The sequence below is a fragment of the Meles meles genome, chromosome 15, assembly GCF_922984935.1.
Source record: "Meles meles chromosome 15, mMelMel3.1 paternal haplotype, whole genome shotgun sequence".
NCBI lineage: Eukaryota > Metazoa > Chordata > Mammalia > Carnivora > Mustelidae > Meles > Meles meles.
This window is the reverse complement of record NC_060080.1, coordinates 19,949,925-19,972,376: the sequence shown is the minus strand read 5'-3', so window position 1 is coordinate 19,972,376 and position 22,452 is coordinate 19,949,925. Positions and strand designations below refer to the sequence as shown.

Below are 22,452 nucleotides of genomic sequence, written 5' to 3'. Positions count from 1 at the left end.
ACGATGTGGTCCGGCACTCCCGGGTGAGACTTGAGAATTCTCCTTTGGGAATTGAAAATACACGTGCACACAAAAACTTGTATATGATTGTTCATAGCAACATTATTCAAAATAGGTGAAAAGTGGAAAAAACCCGAATATCGGTCAACTGAAGAATGGATGAGCACAATGTATGTCAATACAACGGACGATTATTAGACAAGGAAAGGAAGTGAAGTACTGCTCCACACTAAAACGTGGATGAACCTTGACACTGTGCCAAGTGAAAGAAGCCAGACACAAAACGTCACATACCGTATGACTCCATTTCTGTGAAATGTTCAGAATAGGCAAATGCAAAGAGACAGAAAGCAGATTGGTGGTTGCCAAGGGCTGAGGAAAGGGAGGTATGGGGTGTGACTGCCAATGAGTATTGGATTTCTTTTCGGGGTGAAGAAAATGTTCTGAAATGAGATATTAGTTATGGTTGTACAACTCTTTCAGTATACTAAAAAACCACGGAATTGTAATGTTAAAGGGGTAATTTTATGGTATGTAAATTATATCTCAATAAAGCTGTTGGTTTTTTTTTTTTTTAACTTGGTCAGGAAAAGCTTTTTTGAAGAAGTGACATTTAAACTGAGATGGGAATGACTAACTTGAGGTTGATGGTTATAAAGTCAGAGTCTGACCAGTCAGCATAGTTGGGTATTGACTTCCCCAGTGTGTAGAGGGTAGAGGGGCAGAGTGAATAAAGTCGGGATTTAGACAGTATGACCAAGGGAGAGCGCTGGCAGGGGGTGGTTGGAGAGCATGCAAGGAAATGACTATAATAACGGACCATGGAGTGTAGGTTGATCAAAGGAGAAATGAGGCCTTGAGGGAGACGAGGGACCAGGGGAAAGTCACAGGCTCTGAAGAAGAGGACCGGCTGGCATTGAAGTTGTGTTGGAGGCGGGTCCTTGGAGGAGTGAGCTACACGGGCAGCAGTTTGTAGGAGAGTAGGGTGCTTGCGATCGAGACTTTCGGTGATGCACAGTCATTGGCAGTAAAATGTTCCAGGATGTGACTGTGAGGCTGGTGGCTGATGTCAAGGAGGGGAAAAGTTGTCAAAGGTGATTTCAAGGGAGAGCAGTGTATGAGTTTCTTATAGCTGCCAGAACAAATTATTACAGACTCGGTGACTTCAAGTAGAAGCTCTGGACACCACAGATTTGAAGTCAGGATGCCTACACTCCCTGTGGAAACTCTAGGGAAGAATCCGTTTGTATTCGAGGTCTCCAGAGAAACAGAACCTATACATGTATTACGTATATTTATACGTATATATTTATATAAGGGGATTTATTGTAAGGAATTGGTTCACGCAGTTATGGAGGCTGACAAGTCTCAAGGTGTGCAGGCTGAGTCAGCAAGCTGGAGACCCAGGAGAGCCGGTGGTGGCGTGCCAGCGTCGGCCTGACAGCTTGGGAACCTGGAGAACCATCGATGTTCTGCGTTCTGGCTGATGGCCTCCAGGCCCAGGAAGAGCACATGTTTCCATTCAACTCTGCAGACAGGAAAAAGCCAGCATCCTAGTTCAAAGGCAGTCAGGCCAGAGGAATTCTCTCTGATTTGGGCCAGGTTCAGCCTTTTGCTCTACTCAGGCCTTCAACTAATTGGATGAAGCCCTCTCTCAGTTGTTGGGGGATTCTGCTTTACTTGGTCTACCAACTTATATGTTAATTTCATCCAAAAACACCCTCACAGGATCAGTCAGAATAACATCTGACCAAATATCTGGGCATCCGATAGCCCAGCAAGTTGACATGAAATTAACCATCACACCATTCTTTGCCTCCTCTCACTTCCGGTGGCTGTTGGCATTTCTTGACCTGTGGCTGCATCACTGGTCACATGGCCTCTTCCTCTTCTTTCTCTTTTCCTTTATTGTCTATTTTATGAGGATACAGCTCATTGCATTTGGGGCCACCCAGATAATTCAGGATAAACTCTTTGTCTCAAGATCCTCAACTTAGTCGTGTTTTGCCCTTGAAGGTTCTAGTCACCTTTTTTTTTTTTAAAGATTTTATTTATTTATTTGACAGACAGAGATGACAGGTAGGAAGAGAGGCAGCCAGAGAGAGAGAGGAGGGGAAGCAGGCTCCCTGCTGAGCAGAGCCCGATGCAGGGCTCGATCCCAGGACCCTGGGACCATGACCTGGGCCGAAGGCAGAGGCTTTAACCCACTGAGCCACCCAGGTGCCCCTCTGTTCACCTTTTTTTGCCATCTCGGGCGATGTTTTCAGGTTCCAGAGATTAGGATGTGGACATATCTTTGGGGGCCGCTATTCAACCCACTGTAACTAGTATATGGGAAGGGTCAGCTCTGTGGGTGCTGGAATCAGCAGGAATTGTGGCTTTTGTCATATTAGACTCCACTACAGACAGATACTTAGCGTTTTGGTCTGATGATGTGACATTCAAAACTGGGTGGTTGTTTTTTTAAAAAAAAAATGTTATGAACATATAATGTATTGTTAGCCCCAGGGATACGGGTCCGTGAATTGTCAGGCTTACACACCAAAACTGCGGTTTTAAGGAAAAGGGAGAATGATGTGAGAGCAGCAGTGAGATTCTAGGAGAAGATCAGCAGTTTGAGGGTCTGAGAGAGAAAGCAGCTGCCTCTTGAACGGCCACAGGGACAGCTGAGCCGTCGGGGAAAGCCAGGTGTCCTCCCAGGCAAGGAGGTGGAGTAACACTCGGAGAAGAGAATTCTCTGCCAGAGAAGGGAGATGGGCTGCGGACTGTGAAGGCACGTAGAATGAGGTCAAGGATTAGTGTGATATGGGGCCGTGGGAGGGTATTCCCGGGCCTCATGGGAGCGAGCGTCGGAGCGGGAGTCTTGGATTTCTGACAAACAAGCGTGGATAACCTTAGGACAAAGCTCGTGCTGGAATCAGGCACAGGCGGCGTCCAGTGTAGACCGTGGCGCTGCCGCTAGTGCGAGTCGGGAGAGGGCTTGCCAGGCACTCGCAGAGACCTGGGGCCCGTCTTGCCTCCTGTCCCTGTGGTATGAAGCCTGGGGAGAAGTGCCCTGTAGTTCTCCTGGCCGACAGACTGACCGCCTCACGGACCAAGGTGCGCCCTCGGAAACTGTGGCCTCTGTGGTGCCCTCTGAAGGGAGGGGCTGGAGAGAAGAAACAGGCTGGAGAGATCCTGATAGCAGTTTTCAGCATTTTTCAGTAGGTTGATCGGGAGTTTGAAATACTGCTTTTTTCAGCATCTGAACATTGCCCCCGCTCTACTATGGTATTTGGATGCACTATTTATTCTTAAATCCATTTACAGCTGCAAAAGTGCTGAGTTTGGAAGCAGAACATTTGAAATGGACCCAGCTGTTTAAAAAGATGGATGCTTATCAAAGAAAGTATTGGTGTATAGTTTATGAACAATAAGGCATTTTTTTCCCAGCCAGCTTGATTATTCTTTTTTTTTTTTTTTTTAAAGATTTATTTATTTGACAGATAGAGATTACAAGCAGGCAGAGAGGCAGGCAGAGAGAGAGAGAGAGAGGAGGAAGCAGGCTCCCAGCCAAGCAGAGAGCCCGATGCGGGGCTCGATCCTAGGACCCTGGGATCATGACCCGAGCTGAAGGCAGAGGCTTTAACCCACTGAGCCACCCAGGCGCCCCCAGCTTGATTATTCTTAGAGCGAAGAGATCACAGGGAGGTTTTCCATTGCAGGGAAGTGTATGACTTCACCCAAACATTGCTCCAAATGAGCAGTTTCCTCCCATGGTCCTGACTCTCCCCTCCCACCCCACCCCTCCGCAGCCCTTTCTCCTGCTTTAGATCTTTCCCGATTCTTACAGGTGGCAGCCAGAGCTAAACTGCAGGACGTGTCCCCTGCTTCCCTGTGTGGGTCCGTATGACCCTGCAGTGTGGATTAACTCACATGCATCAGGAGCTGTTGCCTGCATAAACTGGTGTTTTCTGAAGCTAGTGGTGCGGACTTGGGGTAGACCGTTTCTCTACAGAAGTTTAGTACATGTGGATGTACGTGCATTACCTTTGCTCTCCATTTAGTGACTGCAGCACGTTCGATGGTGGAATGTTCCTGTGTTAGTGACAAAACCTTCTGATGAGCTCTGATAAACCAGATATTGTGTTCCCTGGCACCTCTTCCTGAGCCATGTTTTCTTCTCTTCAGGTGCTGAACCTCTGAATGTTTTCACACAATTCCAGATTTTTAAATGATCCCCCTAGATATGGATCGATCTCTGCAATTCTTTTTTTTTTTTTTTTTTAAGATTCCATTTATTCACTTGACAGACAGAGATCACATGTAGGCAGGAGAGGCAGGCAGAGAGAGAGGAGGAAGCAGTCTCCCCGCTGAGCAGAGAGCCCAATGCGGGGCTCGATCCCAGGACCCCGGGATCATGACCTGAGCCGAAGGCAGAGGCTTTAACCCACTGAGCCACCCAGGTGCCCCCGATCTCTGCAATTCTTAATTCCAGCCCAGGCTTCTTGTCCAGGTTAAGACTCATCTATTGGGGGCACCTGGGTGGCTCAGTGGGTTAGAGCCTCTGCCTTCGGCTCAGGTCATGATCCCGGGGTCCTGGAATCGAGCCCTGCATCGGGCTCTCTGCTCAGCGGGGAGCCTGCTTCCTCCTCTCTCTCTGCCTGCCTCTCTGACTACTTGTGATCTCTGTCTGTCAAATAAATAAATAAAATCTTTAAAAAAAAAAGACTCATCTATTGAATGGTCTAATGGACATTTCCATCTGGAAGTCTCACTGGCTTTTCAGTCAATACATAATTCTAACCATTTTTCAGTCAGTTTTCTGGGACTTCTAAGTTGGCACCTGTATCGCCTATAGGAAACAGTAACTTAGTAATTTCCCAATAGTTACAGCTTTTTTTTTTTTTAACCTCTTTGTGTTAGTAGGAACTTCTAGAGTAGCATCCTAAATTTGTCTAAAAAGAACCAGTTGGGGAGCTTATTAAATATACAAAATGCCAGGCCTCCACCCCTGGGAATTTTATCTTTATAGGTCTGGGTTGAGGCAGAAGAACATGCTTTGTTTTATTTTTTTAAAACAAGTAGTGCAGGAAATTTTTTTTTTTTTTTTTTTTTTTTTACTCTTTAGGCAAGTTTGGGAAACCCTGTTTCGAAGCAGTGCTGAATAATAGTGGTGGTAGTCTCGGGTTCCTGACTTCGGTGTGTTTGTATCAGGGATGGTGTTCATGGACTCCTGGTTGTCCTCCCGCCCTGACCTGTGGCTGTGTTTGTGACGACCTTCGCAGATAATGGTTATCCAGGAGTAGTCACACAGTTGGTGATCTAAGCCAGGCCAAGAGCTCTCTGCCCTGGTCATCCTCCCAAACACATTTCTTGTGCCTGTTCCATTCCAGGCCCCGGAAAGCAGGGCTGTGCACAGAGGTACATGCTGGTCTTGGTTTTCCCAACCGCAGCCTCTCTTTCTTGGGACTCTGTCTGTCAGTCTGCTTCTACAGGACTCCGTGCTCCGCTCCTTTTGTTTTTAGCTGACTAGGCCCTTTTTTTTGCCAAAACCTGAAGTATCGGTCACACTTCCTTGTTCTGTCCTGCCGTGTAGCCTGTCCCTGCCTTTGAGCCTGAGCTGTGTCTCCGCCATGTGTACTTGTAAACCAGGTGATTTATGACATCCTGAAGTTCCCTTTTAGGGGGTCATGTTGTGAAAGCCTTTACAGTTATGTCTTTGGTCTGGGACTTTTATTTATATGCTTGGCTCACAGGCAGCCCTCCACAGTACTGAACTGTTTGTAGGTGTGTGTTCTACCGTATTTCTTACCTTTCTGTCTTTGAGTCTGTTGTTCAGGCTGCCTTTTTCCTCCTCTCCTCGCCACTTCGCCACCTTCTGCAGAGCCTTTGTGATTGGGCTTAGCTGCTGCGTCTCTCCCTGGCCCCCAGGCTGATGGATATGTCTGCCCATGCTCTGCAGTGGCACCTGAGCGCCCCCTCCACTTGCCCTGCAGCTGCGTCTGCTCGTTTGTCTGTCTGTTCCATTACATCCCACGGCCTCAGTGTGTTATTAGCCCCTACACCTCCGTGCTTATTAAAGAGCTTTCTTTTTTTTTTTTTTAAGATTTTATTTATTTATTTGACAGACAGAGATCTCAAGTAGGCAGAGAGGCAGTCAGAGAGGAGGAAGCAGGCTCCCTCTGAGCAGAGAGCCCGATGCGGGGCTGTATCCCAGGACCCTGAGATCATGACCTGAACTGAAGACAGAGGCTTTAACCCACTGAGCCACCCAGGCACCCCTAAAGGGCTTTCTAAAAGTTGGCATTTGCTACTTGTTCCAGTTTTTAAACCACTTTTGATCATGGACATGTTCATTTTAGCCCACCCGACACTTACGAGGGTGAAAAGGTCCAGTTCTGGAAGGAATGTGGAGAAGAGTACTCTAGAAGACTCTTGGCAAGAGTGTGAATGGATACATTTGAAAAATAAAATTTTAAATGAATATAACATTTGACCCAACAATTCCCCCTCTAGGAATTCTTCCATAAAAACATTTGTACCAAGTGTATTAGGATTTCCGTATGAGGCTATCCTATCAGCGTCGTTTGTCATAGCCTACCTCTCCTTGCCCCCCACCAAAAAAGGAAATGGCTAAAATATCCAATAGTAGCAAAATAGTTAAATTTGTTATGGTGTGTACGTAACTTTACCTATGAAATTCTGTATATGTAGCAGTCAAAATAGGTGAAATAGATTTTTGTATATAGATACAGAAAGAAGTCTGTAATACATCCCATTCTTTCTCCTCAGAGAGAACCTCTATTTTGATTTTGGTGTTTAGCATTTCCATTCATATTTGTGTATTTTTGGTTATACACACCAGTGTGACTATTGAATATATAGCGTTGTTTCTTATGTTTTTAAACTTTATCAAAATAGCATCCTAGTGCATATGTATTTTTTCCTGCAGCTTCCTGCGTACCTGCATTGTTTTTTAAATGATCTCTCTGTGTTGATGTGGTTGTTCTCAATGCCATTTAGAATTCAATTCTGTTAATGTACCACATTTGATTTGCTCTCCTATTGATTGACATTCAACTTGTTTCTGATTTTCTGTGTTTCCAAACAAATTTTTAGTGGATTTTCTGGTACAGGTCATTGTGTGCAGGGTGGAACTTTTCTAAGGTCTGTTTTTAGGAGTGGAATCAAGGGCCCGTGGGTTCAAGGCCCGTGCATCTTCAGGTTTCCTGGGTATTTCACAATTGCTTTCCCGGGTGGCTTGACCCCATATACTCCCACCGGCCCTGTACGAGCTTCATGTTTATCTGCCTCTTCATTTGTAAAGAATATATTACTTCTAATCCTCTTATGGAGCAGCAAAACTCTTAACATATTGTTTGAAGAACGTGGGACTATGAACTGTCAGTTAAAGCTACAGAGGAAGAACGGTCTACCCATGGTGTCAGACTGATGTTTTGTAGGGCAGTCGGCGACTCAGGGCAGCATTTTCCTTGTTGTGTGTACTGTGAAGGGTGTCAACTCTCACATAAACCTGAATACTTTCCACCCAGGCCAGCTTGTTAGGACAACTCAGGAGCAAAGTTTTGCCTTGAACTGTGTTTCTCTTTTTTTCAGGTTTTCTTTCTTTTCTTTCCTTTCTTGTTTTTTTTTTTTTTCCTAATTTAAATTCCATTAGCATACAGTGCGTCATCAGTGTCAGGTGTAGAGGTCAGTGACTCATCAGTTGTATGGAACACCCAGTGCTCACCTCATCACTGCCCTCCTTAATGCCCATCCCCCAGTCACTCCATCCCTCCACCCACCTCCCCTCTAGCCACCCTCAGTTTGTTTCCTGCAGTTAAGAGTCCCTCAAGGTTTTTCTCCTTGATGACTTCCTATTCAGTTTTCCCTCCCTTCCCCTGTGATCCTCTGTGCTCTTTCTTATATTCCACCTATGAGCGAAACCGTAGAATAATTGTCTTTCTCCTACTGACTTATTTCACCCAGCATAATCCCCTCCAGTTCCATCCATGTTGATGTAAATGGTAAGTGTTCATCCTTTCTGATGACTGAGTGATAGTCCCTTGTATACACAGACCACATCTTTTTTTTTTTTTTAAGATTTTATTTATTTGACAGAGATCACAAGTAGGCAGAGAGGTAGGCAGAGAGAGAGGAAGGGAAGCAGGCTCCCCGCTGAGCAGAGAGCCCGACGCGGGGCTTGATCCTAGGACCCCGAGACCATGACCTGATCCGAAGGCAGAGGCTTTAACCCACTGAGCCACCCAGGTGCCCCCAGGCCACATCTTTCTTTATCCATTTGTCAGTCAGCGGGCATCTCGGCTCTTCGCACGGTTTAGCTATTGTGGAGACAACTTTTTCCGTTTTAATTTCCTGCATTTAATGGAGCAGTTGTTTGTGCTTCAGGAGTGCTCCTGTCACCCCAGGGTCGGTATGTGGGGAGCCATAAATACTGCCCTGGTGATCATGGCATCCCCAGGAATGTCAGTCTGTTGATGTTGAATTCCTGCAAATCTGTCTTCTTTTTCACCTGAAGGAGGAGCTGGAGCGGTTTGCTGCTCAATCCAGATACTGCTCTTTTTTTTTTTTTTTTTAGGATTTATGTATTTATTTGACAGACAGAGATCACAAGTAGAAAGAGAGGCAGGCAGAGAGAAAGAGGGAAGCAGGCTCCCTGCTGAGCAGAGAGCCCGATGTGGGGCTCGATCCCAGGACCCTGAGATCATGACCTGAGCTGAAGGCAGAGGCTTTAACCCACTGAGCCACCCAGGCGCCCCCAGGATACTGCTGTTCTTTACGCAGCTCTTACCATATCTCTCGTTGGACTGGTTGGAACAGGAGTGGTTCCCTTTTTTTGTGGGTTAGGAGGTTGTTGTAACTTAAAAGCATCTTTCAGAAGCCATATGTGAACTAATTACATTTTATCCTCCTAACCACATTTTTATAACTGTTAGAGAGCTAATACTCTTAAATCTTGGAAGAGTAACAAAAATTACCTGGATTACATTTCTCTCGTACATTAATCAATCAAAATTATACTTTTAGAAATTAAGTTAAAATGGAGCTTGGCAATTCAAATTTTTTACTTTCTGAAGGAGTTATTCTGAAGTCCAAAAATAATATAGCATGAGAGGTATTATGAAATTTTCAAAATAAATTTTTATTAACTTTAATTTAAAAAAAGAAATGGGTATTTCATTTCAAAGTGGTGGACTGAGGACCTGCCGTAGCTTTTCCTTCTTGTGCCAAATAGAAATGATACGTTAGAATTTTTAAAATAATCTGCAAGTACACTAGAGGGGGGGGAAGGAAGGAAAACCCAGGCTAGGCTCCAGACTGTGAAGAATCCCTGTGAAAAGCACATGGGATCTGTTGACAAAAGAAAACCTTGGTCCAAAACAAAGTTAGGAAAGTATCGTGGCTCAGGATAAGAATAGCATCTGGAAGAAAGCGGCTACGTTCATTTGGGAGTAGTTGCGATGGGGAGCTGTGAAGGGCTCAGAACAAGTCAAAGAGTGATTGGTACCGTTGCATGGTGACGGAGGTGTCTCGGGCAGACGTCATATAGGAACTGGGGTTGGAGAGACAGGGCTGGGTTCCGGGTGCTTGATGAATTCCAGAAGAACAAGAAGCTCTCAGGCTCAGAGGATAGATACAAATCTTTCCCATGAGATGTTACCTCCTGTCCCTCGTTCACTCTCACTGAAAACACTCCTCCCCTCTCTGAGTAGGCAGTGCACACGAATAGACCATGTGAGCAGAGCCTTGATGACAAAGATGAGCACTTTTTTCTTTCTTTCTTTCTTCTTTTTTTTTTAAGTAGACTCCACACCCAGTGTGGGGCTTGAACTTACAACCCTGAGATCAAGAGTTGCATGCTCTACTGACTGAGCCAGCCAGGCACCCGAAAGATGAGCACTTTACTAAACATCACCAAAACCAAGAGGAAATAACCACGCAGAGGAGAGAAGAAAAGACTTTATCTTAGACATAGAATTAATAGAATAATAGAACTAAATTTTATAATATGTATAGTTGAAAGCTTGGAGAGAGATGGTCAGTTATTTTATCTACTGAGAGTAAGTATTGATCTGGGAAATAAAATTTTGATTGTCAAGGTGAGACTCAGTAGATGGGCTAACTGACAGTTTTTCCAGCTGAAGTGCAAATTTATAAGCTGGAAACTAGAGCAGAGAGGTGTTCCTAAGCCCATCATGAGAGGACAAAGTAATAGAAAAGAAAACTAAGACATGGAGGGTAAATGGAGGATCGCCATCTAGTAAGGGTTCCAGAAGGAAGCTGAAGAGAATGCAGGGAGATGACAGTTAAAGAAATAAAGGATCCAGTTTTGAGATGGTTGACCAAACACATACTACCTCTTTCTCCTGCACCAGATCCATAGAAATGATAAAACTTTAAGTTAGATGAATAAATTCCCTTTCAAGATGGAAAAGAAAAGGAATGTTCCAGACCAGAAGCCGTAAGACATCTTTAAACAAAGGAAATATGTATTAAAGGAGAAGTTGCAGAAAGGAGCTGCTCACACTGCCTCACACTGTGACGTCATCACTATTGTCGTGACCTGGAAGCTGCTCTGCCTTCTTTGTCAGAACAGATTCAACATGAGGTTCCCTGGCTAGAAGGCCGCTGCTGGCTAAGATGGCGACTGAACAGTCCTGGGGGAGATATCTCCATGGCCAAGAACCATGAAACCCTAGTGGAAGCCTAGCACAGCGAAATATAATTAGGAGAACTACACTTTAGCAAGCAGAGCAATGAGAAAGACACTTTAAAAATAAGTCAGTTTAATTTCCTTAGAGGAGCAGGACTACACTTTCATGCTTACTACAAGAAGCAGAAGTTAGGAAATGGTCAGCAATAATGAAAATGAAGAATGTGGTGGTTGAACAGCCTCATTGGGTAGGCTATAGCAAACTGGATATAGCTGAAGAACAAATTAGTGAACTAAAACAGGGTGAGAAATTCTCTCAAAGCTCAGTATCAAGAGACGTTAGTTAGGAGTTTGAAACAAAGGTTGAGGCATTTAGGACCGTATGGAAGTTACAGTATTTATCCAACAGGAGTTGCAAGTGAAGAAAATGAGCTGAGAAGTGTGAGCCCCTTGGTGGAAAGAACCTACTAACTGTCGAGAAGAATACGGGTGGCTCAGTGGTTTGGGCCTCTGCCTTCGGCTCGGGTCATGGTCCCGGGGTCCTGGGATCGAGTCCCGCATCGGGCTCTCTGCTCGGCGGGGAGCCTGCTTCCTCCTCTCTCTCTCTCTCTGCCTGCCTCTCTGCCTACTTGTGATCTCTCTCTGTCAAATAAAAAAAAAAAAAAAAAAGAAACAATACAAAAACACGTACCTGTATTGCAGTGATAATAATGAAGAGAAATTCATAGGAGACAACAGACAGGAAAGATTGAGAATCCAAATGATATTAGACTTCATTGCTGGTGTTAATAAAACAGTGGCACAATGTTTTCAAGATGCTGAGAGGAAATAAATTGGAACCAAAAATTCTCTCCCCCTGCAAACTGTCTTTCAGTAATGAGGGCACTATAAAAACATTTTCAGACTTGAAGGATTTTGACAGCCTTTTGCTGAGAGAACTAATTCAAAGATACACTGCAGTAGGAAAAAAAAAATGTATCAAGGAGGTAAGAATAGGATACAAGAGAGAAGAGGAAGCAGAGAAAACAGGAAAACAATGTTAAACCTAAATAAATATTGGTTGGAAAATAGAAGATGACTTTTAGTAAGTTGTAACTTGAATCAGCCGAGAGAGCTACATGGAATTATCAGACTGGATCCTGGATTTAGGCCAGTGGTTTGGTGCCCCCATAGCGTGGGAAGTCTAATGTGGGTCCATTAAAGATGAATAGAACTGATATTTTTGTAAAGGCTGGGATTTTAGAATGGCAGCCTCCTTGGGAAAGAGGGACTGGAAATAGTCCACTGGCCTGGAAAATGTAAAATGGGATTCCCATGCAAAAAGCAGTCCCTGCTAAAAGTGAACTCGTTACCAAAAATTGTAAGCTCAGTTATGAAATGAGCAGCAAGAGAATCAACAAGTAGGAGCTTTAGTGTGCCAAGAACTGTAGAAAACTCTACATTTAATAAGTTAAAGGGGCGACTGGGTGGTTCATTTGGTAAAGTGTTGGTCTCGTGATTTCTGCTCAGGTCATGCTCTCATGGTTGTGAGATAGAGCCCCGTGTTGGGCTCCAAGCTCAGCACAGAGTCTGCTTGTCCCTCTCCCTCTGCCCCCCCCAACCTGCTCACACACACTCTCTCTCTCAAATAAATAAACCTTTAAAACATTAAAGAAGTAGATTAAGAAACAGTGACCTTTTAGAAAGGAATAAGCCAATATGAAAAAGGACCAAACTGAACTTCCAGAAATAAAAAAAATACTAAGGCTAAAGAGGGTTAAATAGCAAATTAGAGACAGCTACAGCAAAAAGTAGGGAATGGGAAACATCTGAAGAAATTAACCAGGATATAGAATGTTGAACACAGATATAGGGAAATGGAAAATGTGAAGGGCAATTAGAGGACAGATCCAAAAGATCAACCTAGAATTCTGTACTTAGCTAGTCTATTCAAGAGCAAAGAAGGAAAAAGATACATTTTTGGAAAAAGTCTTAGTGGTTTTACCACCAATAGACCATTGCTGAAAGAATAATAAAATACATACTTTGGGGAAAAAATGAATTAAAGCCACAAGGAAGAAATGGGTTACAAGAAGGAATGGTGTACAGTGGGATGGTAAATGTGGGTAAATGTAAATAAACATTGTGTATAAAATAATAATAACTGACTAATTTTGGTGGGTTTAAAGTAACATGCAGCAAGAGAACTACTATGACATGAATGTAGTTGAGACATGAGTAGAAGTGAAGGATTTTGAGTTAGAGGATGAGAATACAGATGCTAATTAAGATCGTCGGAGGTATTCATCTTAAAATAGTGGAGGTTCCTGGCTTGTCTGAGGATTTAATAGGCTTGTGTTTCTGCTTGGATCTCCTCAGTAGTGGCTTGGAGCTCAGCGTGATGGACTCAAGAGTAATTTGAAGTGAACATGACAGGAATGGCCTCCAAGGCACCAATCCTGAGCTTTTTCCATTAGGCTGTTGTGCTCCCAAGTGTCAGGGCCTGTCAGCATGCGCCCTGAGCCGAAGCCTGTGCTGTGCGAGCCGTTAGCTTGAGGCTGATTGAAAATACCGTCATCTGAGCTCAACAAAACATTTTTTCAGAGTATTTTAGTGCCTGGTCCACGGTTGTCTGAGGAAAGCAAGTTTTAGCCCTGGAGGAGCCCACAGTGCAGCCGGAATAGCATGAGCCACGTCTCGCTCCGACCCTGGAGTCTGCCCCTCATTTGGAAGCTCAGAGTCACCATCCCTGACTCAGCGGGGTCTCCCCTCCGTAACCTCCACTGTGGTACTTGGTGTCCCCAGTCTGTTGCTGACTCCTTGTGAGAACGTCTCACCGTCCTGGGCTGTCTGTCCTCATTCCTGTGTGTTCTTTCTCTGAGTAATTTCACCTGTGGAGGGGCTTGTTGTACTGTGAAAAGAATAAGACACACCTAGTTTATAAGAGCTTTAGTTTCTGCACCTATCAAATTGAGACTTTTCTTAAAAATTTGATTTTATTTTTTCAGTGTTCTAAGATTCATTATTTATGCACCATACCCAGTGCTCCAGGCAATACGCGCCCTCCTTAATACCCACCACCAGGCTCACCCAACCCCCCACCCCTCCCCTCCAGAACCTTCAGTTTGTTTCTCAGAGTCCACAGTCTCTCAAGGTTTGTCTCCCCCTCCGATTTCCCCCCACTCACTTGTCTTCTCCATCTTCCCATGTCCTCCATGTTATTCCTTATGCTCCACAAGTAAGCGAAACCATATGATAATTGACTCTCTTCTTGACTTATTTCATTCAGCATAATCTCCTCCAGTCCGGTCCATGTTGATACAAAAGTTGGGTATTCATCCTTTCTGATGGAGGTGTAAAACTCCATTGTATATATGGACCATATCTTTTTTATCTATTCGTCTGTTGAAGGGCATCTTGGTTCTTTCCACAGTTTGGCGACCGTGGCCATTGCTGCTCTGAACATTGGGGTACAGATGGCCCTTCTTTTCACTACATCTGTATCTTTGGGTTAAATACCCAGCAGTGCAGTTGCAAGGTCATAGGGAAGCTCTGTTTTTAATTTCTTAAGGAACGCTCTGGTTTCTCTTCAGATCGTATAAATCTTTCGCCTTTTAATTTCTTAAGGAATCTCCACACTGTTTTCAAATTGAGACTCTTAACATCTAACTGATGAAACTATAGGGAGGGCTAAATGAGCCTTTTTGTGCAAAAGCCCCTGTCAGGTATGTGACACTACATTCTTAATAACCGTAGCTCCGAGGTCAGGACAAAAAAAAGCAGAAAGCAACCACTGCAAGAGTAGACTCAAAGAGTATCTTGACAAAAAGGGAAACAAAATGAAATGAGTAAAAGAAAACGAACTCTAGGGGCGCCTGGGTGGCTCGGTGGGTCAGAGCCTCTGCCTTCTGCTCAGGTCATGATCCCAGAGTCCTGGGATCGAGCCCCACATCGGGCTCTCTGCTCCGCAGGGAGCCTGCTTCCTCCTCTCTCTCTGCCTGCCTCTCTGCCTAGTTGTGATTTCTCTCTGTCAAATAAATAAAATATTAAAAAAAAAGAAAACGAACCTAAAAAAGTAAGAAAATATAAAGATATAGGGAAAGTAAGGAAATAAATAATAAAGCAATGATATAATAAGCTACAGAAGTAAATAAAAGTATACTAGTAATCAGTAAATTAACTAAATTTTCCAGATAAAAAGCAGCAGTTGTCAAATGGATATTTTAAAAGATTGGACTTTATGCTGTTTATTAGAGACAGTGGGAAAAAAAGATACAAAAAGGTTGAACATTAAGGATAAAAAGGACATACAGGCAAAGTACCAATGAAAGAAATTTGTTAAAAGTCTCTTAATCTCAGAAAATAGATTTCAGGGTAAAAGTCTTTACCAGAGGAGCTAAAATGGTACATTTTACACTTTGTATATTTGGTCACAACAAAAAATTTTTTTTACCAGATATAGTTTGCCGGAGATGAAAAGATGCAGTTAACAATTCCACAGAAATAATACACATTTACTAATGTAGCTATGAAATGCATAAATAATATTAATAGGGCACAGTAAGAAGTTGAAAAATACATTATTAAAATGGTATTCTTAATACACTTCTCTCAGCAATTGTTAGAATCAATAGACAAAAAACAGACTTTAGAAAATTTGAAGGTACCCAATAATTAATGATTACACATTCTTTTCAAACACACACAAAAAATTGATCACATTAAGGAAGCCTCAAAAGAGAATTAGTATTATATAGACTATAGTCAGTGACTGTAATGCATTTGGCTTAGGAATCAATTAACAGAAAGATGACAAGAAGAAAACCGGTAGATTGGTTATTGAACGTTTAGTTGATAATGAACAAATTCCTAGAACAACCTTACTTACCAAAGCTGGTTCAAGATATAATAAAAAACTCAAATAGTATAATCATTAAAGAATTTGAGTTAGTAGCGTAAAAGCTTTACAAAATAATCAGGCCCGACTGACTTGAAATGAGTCTCTCTCTTTTTTTAATATTTTAGTATATGTGCTGCCGAAGCGAGCACTCTCTTTTTTTAAAAAAAGATTTTAATTATTTATTTGTCAGAGAGAGAGAGAGAGAGCACACATAAGCAGGCACACACAAGTGTCAAGCAGAGGCAGAGAGAGAAGCAGGCTCCCTGCCGAGCAAGGAGCCTGACGCGGGACTCTATCCCAGGACCCTGGGATCATGACCTGAGCTGAAGGCAGGGGCTTAACCCACTGAGCCACCCAGGCGTCCCTTGATAGGAGTTTCAACAAGCATTCAAAGAAAAGATGAATTCCAGTATTATGTAAAACTTCCCAGATTCCAGAAAAAATAATGAGAATTCCAGTTTCATTTTTGCGGCCAGCATAACCTTCATACCAAAACCTTATGAGGACAGCAAGAAAGGAATATTACAAGCTGTTTTCATGAACAGGAATGAAAACCTAAAGAAAGTAATATGAAACTGAATCTAGCAGTATATACGAAAGATAATACATCAGGACCACACTGGTTTTATTCCAGCAATTAAAGATAAATTATTAGAACTTAACCAAATTCATAGATTGATCAATTAAGTCCATATAATCATTTCAAAAGACTTACATAAAAGATTTAATAAAACCCAATATCCATCCATAACTTAAGTGCATACACAAATAGGCCAAAAAAACTCTTCGAAACAAAAAACCTTAGCAACCTAATATATTTATAAAAACTGATAGTATCTGTTATATTTACTGTTGAAATTATTTAAGATTATAAATTAAACAAAGAAGCTTAGCTGTCACCACTTCCATTTAGCATTTCATTGGTAGTCCTAAGCAGCATAATAAATACGGAAAAGATGTTTGAATTGAAAGGAAACAAAATTGTCATTATTTGAAGATGACTGTCAGTGTAGGAAGTCTGAAAGAATCTTCTGATTAATCATTAGAGTTAAAAATTTCTCTGCATCAAAGGGCACAAACAGAACATAGTGAAGAGGCAGATGATGGAATGGGAGAAAATATTTGCATCGTATGTCTGATTAGGGGTTCATATCCTGAATATAGAAAGAATTATAACTCAATAACAAAAAGCAAGTAACTCAATTGAAAAATAGGTTAGGGACTTGAACATTTCTCCACAGGTGCTATAAAAATGGCTAACAAACATATGAAAAGATAAGTGACATCACTAATCAGGGAAATGCAAATCAAAGCCACGATGAGATATTCTTCACAACTATTAAGATCGTTACTATTTAAAAAAAGAAAAAGTGTTGGTGAGTATGTAGAGAAATTGGAACCCATCTTCGGTGGACTGTAAAACTGTGCAGCCACTATGGGAAAACAGTATGGAGGTTTCTTAAAAAATTAAAGATAGAATTACCAACAGTTCTATTTCTGGTTATATACCAAAAGAATTGAAAATACAGTCTTGAGACGTTTATACACCCATGTTCATAATAACTATTTACAGTAGCTGAAACTTGAAAGCAACTCAAGTGTCTATTGATGGATGAATGGATAAACAAAATGATTCCGGGTATACAATGGAATATTATTCAGCCTTGATGAAGAAAAGAAATTCTGAAACATGCTCCAACATGGATGAACCTTGAGGACATTATTCTAAGTAATAGAAGCCAGCCACAGAAAGGCAAATACTGTATGATTCTACTTATAAGAGGTTATCTAACGTTCAGCTCAGGTCATGATCCCCGGGTCCTGGGATTGAGCCCCACATTGGGCTCCCTGTTCAGCGGGGAGCCTTCTTCTCACTCTCCCTCTACTGCTCCCCCTGCTTGTGCTCTCTCACTCTTTCAATCAAATAAATAAATAAAATCTTAAAAAAAAAAAACAAGTGGAAATTCAAAGGGTCAGAAATAATGAAGATACTCCTAAAGAAAATTATAAGGTACTACTTGAGAAGATACGAAGAAGCTACAGTTAAATCCATGTTACACTGTATGGAGATAGAAATGGAATACTGAGTAGAAAACAAATGAACTATTTATTAAATGGTCCTGTGGCAATTGATTATCTATAAAGAATAAAATTGGATTCTTTCCTCATACTCACCAAAAAAGTCAGTTCTAAGTAGAATCAATTAAGTATAAAGGAGAAAAACTATGAAACTTTAGAAGACAATGTGGGACAATATCTTTATGACCTCAGGGAAGGAATATTTCTTAAGTTATAAAAAGCAAAAAATTTAAAGGAAAAGATTAATAAATTGGGACTACAGTTATGGTAAAGATATCTGTTCATCAAAAACAAGCCTTAAAGTAGGAGTTGTTTGTGAGACATAACTTCCATAGGGTTAAAATACAAAAAATATAAAGAACTCTTACGGGGTGCCTGGGTGGCTTAGTCGGTTAAGCATCTGCCTTTGGCTCAGGTCATGATCTCCGGGTCCTGGGATCGAGCCACCCTATGGGGCTCCCTGCTCAGTGGGAAATCTGCTTCTCCCTTTCCCTCTGCCCCACCCCCAACTTGTGCTCTCTCATTCTCTCAAATGAATAAATAAAATCTTTAAGAAAAAAAAAAAAAGAACTCTTACAGATCAATAAGAGACAGGCAACCTGGTGAAACATTACACCAAAGACAGGACTAGACAGGAAAAGGCATGTCACAGAAGAAACCCAAATGGCTCGTAAACATTCAGAAAGATGCTCAGTCTTCCTGGAGATCAGGGCATTGCAAATTAAAACTACATTGCCATTTATCATCCACTAGATTGGCAAATGTTAAAATATCTGACAATAATAAGGGCTAGCCAGAACGTGGAGATTTAGGAAGTCTCTCACACAGCTGACGGAGTGGAAATTAGTGTAACCACTTTGTAAAAACAAGTTGGCAGTGCCTAGTAAAATTGAATGTGCGTAACTCACGATCGGGTAATTTCACTCTGATGAAACTCTTACACATGTCCACCAGGAGACGTGGACAAGAAAGTTTATAGCCACATGTGAGTGAGAGCAGAAAGATGGAAACAACCCAAATGTTCATCAGCCATGGAGTGGATATATAAATTATGATGTAATTAAGCAGTGAAATACAATCCGTTGATGAAAAAATGTAGGACTTACAGTTACATGAATCAATATGGATGATCCGTAACGTAATTTTAAGTGAAAGCAGCAAGTTTCAGAAAAATATACCTAAGTCTATATAGATTTTAAGCATGTGTTAAATAAATCCTGTATTATTTGCACATAGTTGCTGAAATGGTAAAATCAAAGATGTGATTAATACAAAATCCAGGATTTAGGTTACCAGGAGAGGAGCAGGTGTGGTAGGGGAGGCGGATGTTAGCGTAGGATCCCACAGCAAGCTTGAGTGACTGCCGCGTTTCTTTCTTTCTTTCTTTTTTTTTTTTTTTAAAGATTTTATTTATTTACTTGACAGAGAGAGAGAGAGAGATCACAAGTAGGCAGAGAGGCAGGCAGAGATAGAGAGGGAGGGAGGGAAGCAGGCCCCCTGCGGAGCAGAGAGCCCGATGCGGGACTCTGGGATCATGACCCGACCCGAAGGCAAAGGCTTAACCCACTGAGCCACCCAGGCGCCCCAACTGCCGCGTTTCTATTTCTCGGGCAGAATTGTGGGTAGGTGGGTATTTGTTTTACAACTTCTTAAACTGTACATACACATTTTATTCATTCTGATACAGTTTTTAAATATTATAACCTGTAGTATTTTTAAGAGGTAGTAGGCCATGTTTTGAAATTAGGTAATGTGAATTATTGAAGATGCACAAATTTTGAAAATCATCACCTAAGAGTCTGTTGGGAGGAGTTTTCCTTTTTCAGGTTAAGGCTTCTTCATGTATTTATTAGTTTGTGAGTTCAAGTGACGAGAAAGGTACAGAGAGGTTAAGTGGTGTCTCTGGCAGAGTGGCTTAAACGAGGTCTGTGGAACGCACTCGTCCCTGCACCTGGGCCACTTTTCTTCCTTCCTCACTTCTGTAAATATTTAGTGACCAACTGCCAAGTCCTGGGCATTGTCCTAGGGACCCAGGAGCCAGAGAGGCAATGTGCCTAGCTTGGAGCTTCTAGCAGTTTTCGGATTCCTGCTTAGAGGTTTTGTTAATCTTAGCCTCTTAAACCAACGAGATAGCAGAATTCACTTCAGGTCCGTATCATAATTTACTCTTTGTTATCGTTTTAAGGAAGTCATTTTTTTACATAGTTAGACAACCTAGCTGAATGCATTGTCTGTAAAATTTTCAGATTAATATATCCTTTTTGGTCTGGCCCTAGCCCAGTTAATATTCTAATTCCTGTATTTATTCTCAGTTTTTTCCCTTTCTATGCCTATCAAAGCTCTTGATATGTTCTAATTCTTTGGAATTGACTTTGATGTACTAATTTTACCTTTCTGTGTGTATTTTTGAGACTCAAAGTTGGATCTGATCTTAAACCTTGACTTTAAAGCAGTATTTTCAAAAGCATTACAAGCATACTGCTAGAGATTATAAGGTGATACAAAGGGAAGCATTATTTATTTTAATAGTCGTGATTAATTTAATTTATAATTTTATTATAAAATATACACATGAAACCTGCGGTTTCATGGTTGTTTTTGCTCAGAATGCAACTAAAGTCAAGTCTCTGTGATAATCCATCTCGTATAGACTGCGTGAACTAATGGCCCAGCTGTTCTCAGACACAGCAAAATATGAAATTAATATCCAGATCACAGATGTACCTTTAGTTATAAAGGTGAATCAAGGTATTCTCTGATGTCCTCTGTCTCCTACTTATGTTGTAACTCAAAAAATAAGCGTATGTGGTTTGGTCAGGAAGAAGCAATCTAGAAAATTCATCTAGGCAAATTGTTCAAGTAACATATTTTGTTATAGGACAGGGTCTGGACTATAACGACGAAAGAGACGTAGACCCTGCCTTTCAGGACCACCAGTTTCACAGAGATAGGCATGTAAAAAGTGCACCGTTGTGTGGAAAGCGCCTTTGTGGAGATGTCCGTGGTAAATGGGTAGCTGGGAAATGTGGTCTCTGAGCCAGGAGGAAAGCCTACCCAGGGCAAGGCTTCAAAATAGTCTGGAGAACGGAGCAGGAAACTTACAGAAAAATAGACCGGCAGAGGGCAATGTCAGAAAGGCCTGTGCCAAGGTACAGAGACCTACAGGAACATGGCCTTTGGGCCAAATGACAGCTCATCATTGATGCTGGTGTGAGGAGAGGTGGGAGCCAGATATGAAGGCTTTTGTAAGGACTGTGATGGTGCGAATTTAGATCTTATTCTGTAAGGGATTATCAGCCTTTGAGAGGTGTTAGGCAGAAAAGTGACACACGGTCTGGGGCAGTGTAGAAAACAGGAGGATCAAGTCACATTTCAGCCCGTCATCCGGTAAAAGGAGGATACGGAGACCACTTAGAGGGAATGTTTAGAGTTTCTGCTTTACATGACTTTTAGGAAATTAGGCTTCATTTAGATTTTGTCCAGAATTTAATGTGTTGAAGGGGTTAGTGATAGGTTATTTGGAGCCAATATATGAAGTTTCTAAAGAAATTGATATTATGCAGTCTGTATTATTAAAAAGGCATTAACTTTCCCTACATAGTCTTTTTTTCCTTTTTAAGATATATTTTAGGAAGAGTGAACCAGAGAGAGCAGGAGAAGAAGAGCGCTCAGTGCTCAGTGCTCAGACTCCATGCTGAGCACAGAGCTCGACATGGGGCTCAGTCCTACGACCCTGAGGCCATGACCTGAGCCAAAATCTAGAGCCGGATGCTTAACTGACTAGGCCACCCAGGCACCCTGTCTTTCTCTACCTAGTCTTTTTTTTTTTTTTTTTCCCCCTTAAAGATTTTATTTATTCATTAGAGCGAGCACAAGCACATTGAGAGGCAGAGGCAGAGGGAGAAGCAGGCTCCCCACTGAGCAAGGAGCCTGACGTGGGACTCGATCCCAGGACCTGGAGATCATGACCTGAGCTGAAGGCAGTCTTAACCATCTGAGCCACCCGGGCGCCCTTCTCTACATAGTCTTAAAGGCAAAGACAGTTTGCTTATTTTGTGTATTTAACACATGCGAGCAGCGTGTACAAGTTAAGTGGAGATGCAGTACTGACATGACACAGAACGGCAAACAAGTTCTGTGTTTCAGTTAGGGTGGGACATATGGCAGTCCGCTGCAGAGTGAGTAGAATGAAATATTTACACCTTTTTGAAGTCAATATCCTTCCAAGGAAATCTCAACAACCATGTTACTTAAAGGGAATTGGGGGGGCGAGCGTATCAGAATATGATGAGCCTCCTTTATATATGGGTTTCCGATGTGAGTATTCTGAATAACTTAATTGTGGCATATTGTTTACTTTTGTGCATATTTACTGTTAAATCTGATCTCACTAGTCTCTGGACTTGCTGCATATTGTTCTAGCTCACAGAGAAATGTGTTCGTATGCCAGCTTATTCTTGTACCTTCGGCATCTCTGAATTGATAGTCACAGGTCTGATGCTGACTGCCTGTGAATGTGAGGGCACTCATCTGTGTCTGTATACATAGCCAGACCCTTAGCACCAAATGTTCTGCCTCACGTTTATTTTGGGAATATTCTCTTAATAGGCACGTTTTGGGATGTGACTTAGTCAGCTAATTTGCTAACATTCAAAAGCCATGAGCTCTCAGCATTATCTTAGCCTTTTAGTATTTTAGTCCAGCAAAAATTTCTGACTCTGATTGGGAAATTAACTATAACATCTTACCAAAAATGATCCAAAAGCATCAAAAGAGAGAGTTCATGCAAAGGGTACAGAGAGATGTTCACAAGGGAAGTTAACATTAACTTAAGAGT

The 22,452-nt window shown here is 42.0% G+C and overlaps 1 protein-coding gene across 10 annotated transcripts in view; it reads left to right on the top strand.

Moving 5' to 3' along the window:
* Positions 1 to 22,452, top strand: part of DTNB (dystrobrevin beta) — a 262,585-nt gene that overhangs the window by 127,840 nt on the left and 112,293 nt on the right. The gene's annotated exons all lie outside the window — the stretch shown is intronic.